We start from the raw sequence: 6,849 nt of genomic DNA on the forward strand, positions 1-6,849 counted from the left end.
TTTCTACGATGAGTCGCTTGCTTCTCGGTGAAGTGGCCAAGAGTAGTCCCCCCTTCATGTTGGTGTTCCAGCGGCTTGGTAGCCTTTCTCCATCACTTTAATGTCCTTATGAAAACGCTCTCCGTGCTTCTAACTAACATCTCCCATATTGTGTGGGAAGTAATCAAGAGGACTGTTCAAAAAGTGAACTTTCAGGCTCATTAAACATCCTAAAGTTTTGAACTTCTTTAACATTGGAGTTATAATAGAAACAAATTACGAGTCTTTTTCATATCATAAGAACTTTGTAACGACGTGCTTTAATGATGCTGTAACCTCCCCACAAAATTTCGAAAGACAATATTTAAATGTTAATGGGAATCGTGCTAAGTCTAACGTCCCAGCAATAAAAAAATGTAAATCAATGACAATAAATGTGAGAACTAGCAATCTGAGCCAAGTGTAAGTTCCCCACAAAAAAATGAAACTCAATTCAATAAAAAAATGAAATCTCAGTGACAATGAAAACGCAAATAGACCGAAATGTCGATCTTAGGCCCTAATTAAACTCAAATTCTTACCTCAGTAAAACTGCATCTGCTCTTATTTTCGCCATAGCTTGGTGGAAATGCATCGCAAAAATTCTTTGAACTTAAGTAAATTATTTTCTTTAAGGAAATGCATGGGAAATTTTCTTTCAATAAAATGTTTGTTTTGTTAAAATGCTTGGTTTGAAAACAAAATTATTATTGGGGCGATTCTTGAACAAATTAATTACAGTTAATATACATTACATTCTCAGATGTGCGCAATGCTGCTTCATTACCTTATTTAAAAAATATACCTCGTCCTGAATCTTGACCAGGGGGCCATGTCGACGCCCGCCGACTCCTCACACACAACTCCAACTGTCTCGCGCGCGCTACTAGCACTGACAGAGTGCAACTAGGAACTACTGACTCCCTACATGCAACTGAACTGTCGCGCGGTCAAGCGCAGACTAGCAACGATAAATAACTCTCTGGTCAGAGATTCTGTCATGCCTCGCCATCGCTGTACTGAATACATACGCGTTTCAATACCCATGCTTGTTTCTCATTTAATGTCATTGTGGATTCAAAGTTAACATCAAACATCAATTTTCTAATGTTAGGTCCGACAAAGACGCCATCTTTTAGCTTCTGAAAGGTGTGGAAACTTGTGGCGGAGATATTTAAAACATCGTCCATCTTTAGGCAAAGGCTTTAGAAACGGTTTCATCAGGCCTAACTTTATATGTAGAGGTGGTAGGAGTACGTTTTTTGAATCTAAAAGGTTTTTGCGTAGAATGTTCTCACCAGGTTTTAAAGACTCCATCACAGGCCAGTTCTTTCTGCACCATTGTTGATCCCTAGCCCTGCTGACCCATTCACACAAGAAACATGGAAATTTGGTAAAGCCACCTTGCTGACCAAGGAGCATGAATGTTACTTTTAGATCTCCACATATCATCCAACCATGAGCAGAATAGCCTACTTTATTTAGCACTATTTATAGGTTTTCATAGCTTTCTTTCATATGTACAGAATGTCCAGCAGGTATAGATGCATACATATTTACCATTGTGTAATAAAACAGCCTTTAAACTAATTTTGGATGAATCAATAAACAGCCTCCAGTCTCCCTTTTGGTATTCAATACCAAACTCATTCATCATACTGGGAATGTCTGAGCAGTACACTGAATCACCTTCTTGTTGAAAAAACTGCTGCTGTCTCTATACATGTATATGCTGGTTCCAACTGCCAATAAGTTCTTTTTTTTTAGTCTAGAGCCAAGGAATTCAGCTTTTTCCTTCGATAAGCCCAGATCCCTAACCAAATCGTTAAGCTCGGTCTGAGTAAACAATTTGAGCTCTAGACTTTCTACATAACAATGGAGTTCATCACCATCTGGTTCATTAAATCACATTGTACATCAGAAAATACTTCTGTTGGAATTGAATTTAAATCACCTGATGGTTCAGGAACCTGCAAATCTAAACCATGCCCTACTGGTCGGATGGCGGACGGAAGGTTAGGGTAGATTATTACCTTCTTGTTTTTCGAATTATGACCAGTAATATCAACATTGCTAAAGTAGCAATCATCAGAATGATTTCTCGGGTCCCTCAACATCATAGGAACAGCAAATTTAAAGGCTTTTTTCTCCTTTTTGGACCATTTTCTCACATCTTCAACACACATAACATACTTTATGCAGCGCCCAAGATTTATCTTGATCACCAAGTTTAGATCCAAAGTATGACAGATAAACCTTTTCCACAAAGACTGTAATGTGTTTTGGTGTTTTTTAATCACAAATTCACCACACATGTAACAAAAACTGTCAGCAGAGTTTTTACAACCACGATTAGACATTGTACTGAGCACATGTACAGGAAATGGGAAAGTTAGGTTTGGTTGACAGGAAACAAAACACCATCTGTTAACACGAAAACAGAATCGACCTTTTTGCCAGCAAATGTTTTTCAGCAGTGCTACCAACGTCATCTACATTCATTACACCTCCTTTTTAAATTGTTTAAACTGTGTAAAAGCTGTTAAATTCTTTAAAACATTGAGTAATTTAATAAATTTAACTGTAAAATTTGAAGCAATGGTGGGTGATACAGCTTTTTAAGTATCATACTTGGATTTCCCCCCTTAAAAACATAGGAATAACGTATTTTCAGCAAAAAAGTTTTTCTATCGTTGGCCTGTGTACTATACAATACTTACAAGAGCGAAGAGGGAACAATAAGACTGGAAAACCTAGAACGAATTGTTCAGATTAAAAAGGGTGTAGAACAGCGATGTAGTCTTTCGCCCCCTCTGTTCAGTCTACACATCGAAGAAGCAATGACGGAAATAAAATGAAGGTTCAAGAGTGGAGTTAAAATTCAGGAAAGGATATCGGTGATAAGATTCGCTGGTGACACTAGTATCCTCAGTGAAAGTGAGGAAGAATTATAGGATTTGCTCTATAACAGACAACGCCTCAAGTTTCTTAAGGCCTTGATCGAGACAGGAATTCCTCAACCTATATCTGTGACAGACCTGTTTCGACAGCTGATCACAACGGATTATGTCAGTGTTGCCCAGTTTCTCCGGATATCCAGTTATGTCAGACGCAAAGGTTCCAGTGTAAGAAGTTGTGGTGTATGGGCTTCATTGATTGTGTAAATGTACAGAGTGTACCATGATGTTTACCTGGAATTAACAGGATATGGATTGAGAGTACCGAAGACAACGACAGTATTGACAAGTAGCAGAAATAAGAACAGCGAGAAACTTAACATCAGGATTGATAACAAGAAAATAGCCGAAGATATGGAATTCTGCTTCCTAGGCAAGAAAATAACCCATATAGACGGAGGACATGAGAAGCGGATTTGCACTGGTAGCAAAGGCATTCCTAGCCAAGAGAAGTCTGCTAGTATCATGCATAGGCCAGAAACTGAGGAAGAAATTTCAGAGAAAGTACATTTGGAGTACAGCATTGTATGGTTGTGAAACATGGATTATGGGAAAACCGATAAAGTAGAGAAGCCAAGCGTTTGAGATTTTCTGCTACAGAAGAACGTTGAAAATTAGGTCGACTGATTCCGGAGAATCAACAAAGAAAGGAATGTAAGAAATACACTGACAAGAAGAAGGGACAGGATGGTGGGACACCTATCAGGTAATAACTTCCATGTTACTAAAGGGAGCTGTAGAAAAATATTAGACTATGTTGATATTTTTGAGGTTACACTGTGGAGTGCCACTTTGTCATTGTTGTTCCACACAACGCTGCTGCTTTGAACTGAACAATGAATAACAGGGTATTTCTTCCACTGTGGCCGGATGGGAAATGCAGCTTGCTCTAACCAGACCATCGACTGTGCAGTTGCGGAAACTCACCATGACTCTCCGCCAACAATGGTTTCTTCAGTCACGGATGCCGTTGTTACGATGGCACTTGGAATCCACTTTCACATAGGAACCGCGCATAGCCATTATGATCATGTTTGACACAATTGCTCTTGCACGTAGTACCCACTACAAAAGATTACAGACACCAGAATAATTCCATCTTTCATTATCAAAAATTTGTAGCGTACCCTTACATGGCACACATTATACACATGAGATAAAATATTATGACCAATTGATTGGTAGCTGGTCCACTTTTGGAACGTAATACAGCAGCGATTCTGCGAGGCAATTATTCAACAAATAATCGTGGGTTTGTGGAGGTATGTGGCACTAGATGTCTGAGCACAGGTCACACAATTCCTGTAAATTATGCGCTGGTTCTTCGTGAGTGAGGAGGTAGCGCCCTATAGTGTTCCAGATATATTCCACTGGGTTCAGATAGGCGATTTTGGTGGGCAAGACATCAATGCGAGTTCGCTATGACGCTCACAAAATCACGACTGATTCTGGCCTTGTGATAACAATCCTGAGGAAATTTCCCATCGCCGTCGGGGACATATAGCATAAAGATACGCAGAAAGTCTGCAGTAATGTTCACGTAGTCCACAGCTGTTATGGTACCTTTTATCGCTACTACAGGTCCCAGCAAAGTCCACATTTATGTGCCACAAAGCATAGCATTGGCCCCATCAGCTTGCGTCCCTGGGGCGATGGATGTTCGGAGCAGCCTTTAGCCCAGATGATGGCATGTCCGGACACGAGCAACGACCTGGTGTAACAAGAAATGTGATTCGTCAGACCAGGCGACGTGTTTCCATCGATCCACACTCCAATATCGACGATGCCAAAGGTCAACATGGGAACACCTAGCTGTCGCCTTCTGCGGTGTACCCATTTGTGAATCCGGCCGTGGCTACAATGATTCCCCGTTCGTCTCTGCTCCGTTTATATACTTTCATTACTGCGTCACATGCCCACCATTCCAACAGGCAGAATTCGGACTCGCTGTGGGCAGTGATCGTAATGTTTAGGCTCAACAGTGTTTATTAACGTCTAGGCTGTGTTGGCTCTGGATTATTACAACGTCTGATCACGGGCCTTCCTTAGTGTTTGATCTCAACAGATATGCCGGAGACCCGCAATCACTTTTGGCGATGAGATAGAAAGAGGTAGCGGTGACCATCGTTGTGGTCTGCCTTGCAGCGGGTTTTCCAAAATGCCTTTTAGATATTCAGCAGCGAATGAAGGTGGATTCTGAACTGACTATTACACGATAGTTACCTTGCGGTATTTGACGGCCGACAGTAACGAACAAGTAATGAGACCGACAATGAAAATATCTTGTTGATACTAACATGTACCGTAAAAAAAAAAAGGTTCAAATGGCTCTGAGCGCTATGTGACTTAACTTCTGAGGTCATCAGTCCCCTAGGACTTAGAACTACTTAAACCTAAATAACCTAAGGACATCACACACATCCATGCCAGAGGCAGGATTCGAACCTGCGACCGTAGCGGTCGCGCGGTTCCAGACTGTAGCTCTTAGAACCGCTCGGCCACACCGGCCGGCAGCAGAGAACAGTCGACAAGAAGTGTTTCGAATGGTGCCAACTTTCAAAGATCCGCTACGGTCGCAGGATCGAATCCTGCCTCGGGCATGGATGTATGTGATGTCCATAGGTTAGTTAGGTTTAAGTAGTTCTAAGTTCTAGGGGATTGATGGCCACAGCAGTTAAATCCCATAGTGCTCAGAGCCATTTGAACCATTTTTTTTTTTTTTCAAAGATCAGTACTTGGTGGCCGGTGGCCAAGTTAAAGCGCACTTACTATAGATGGTCTATTGGAGGCTCATAATGTACTAATTTACTTAGGTTACCACGGTAATAAAAGATTAAACCAATCCCCAACACAAAGAAACAATAATATTTTAAATTTACTTCATGTTTCAGTACAAGCTCTATTTGGGCCACAGCTTATAGATGTGTGAGCATTTGCCAAACACACAGTGTTTATTGTGAACCCCAATAGAAATAGATAGTGAAACTGTTAACAGAATTAGGTAAAAATGGTTAAAACCATTGTTTTACCATGTTCTCCGTGGTTTTTCTAAGTCATTTCGATTGAATGTGGAGATGGTTCATTCAAAAAGAACAGACTCCGCGGTTTGCCCAACAAAGCTACTCATTCCCCTCTAAAGACAAACTATAATATTACCCCTCTAGCGGCCATTTCAGTAATTTGTCGTATCACATCTCTTTCCACTGTCATATACAGCAATGACATGGCCCTGTTCACCAGCCCGGCCGGAGTGGCCGAGTGGTTAAAGGCGCTACGGTCTGGAACCGCACGACCGCTACGGTCGCAGGTTCGAATCCTGCCTCGGGCATGGATGTGTGTGATGTCCTTAGGTTAGTTAGGTTTAAGTAGTTCTAAGTTCTAGGGGACTTATGACCACAGCAGTTGAGTCCCATAGTGCTCAGAGCCATTTGCACCTGTTCACCACACGAGCGGCGCATAGCATTTATCGATCTGACGTGAGTTTTTTCAGTGTAAAGTTTCGGCACCAGAAGGCGAGCTGTGATGATTGTAGTAGTACATGTGAAAGCTCTTAAGAAATCCGTTGTGAAATTGATGGTGGTAGAATAAATTTTCAAGAGTTAACAATCGTCCAAAGTCGATGGTATCCGCAACATGTTTCCATTTCACCGTAATATCAAATAAATGATATGGATGTTTATCTAGACTGAAATCTTTGAGGCGCGCAGTGACTTGATGATGCGTGCAGTGAAACACCTCTTTCATTCTCACATGTGTTGCATATACACGGCCCAGTCACATTAATGTGAGCACTGCTTACGTTCGACGTCAACGTGCAATAACCACTCACAGACGGTAGGTCGACGCAGTAGCAGTGGAAAGTATATAATGTATG

General features: G+C 41.3%; 1 non-coding gene across 1 annotated transcript; it reads left to right on the top strand.

Moving 5' to 3' along the window:
- Positions 1-6,219: 6,219 nt before the first annotated feature.
- Positions 6,220-6,303, top strand: Trnap-ugg (transfer RNA proline (anticodon UGG)). The gene has a single exon. It is a non-coding gene; the product is annotated as a tRNA-Pro (tRNA).
- The last annotated feature ends 546 nt before the right edge of the window (positions 6,304-6,849 follow it).

The sequence above is a fragment of the Schistocerca nitens genome, chromosome 5 (assembly GCF_023898315.1).
Source record: "Schistocerca nitens isolate TAMUIC-IGC-003100 chromosome 5, iqSchNite1.1, whole genome shotgun sequence".
NCBI lineage: Eukaryota > Metazoa > Arthropoda > Insecta > Orthoptera > Acrididae > Schistocerca > Schistocerca nitens.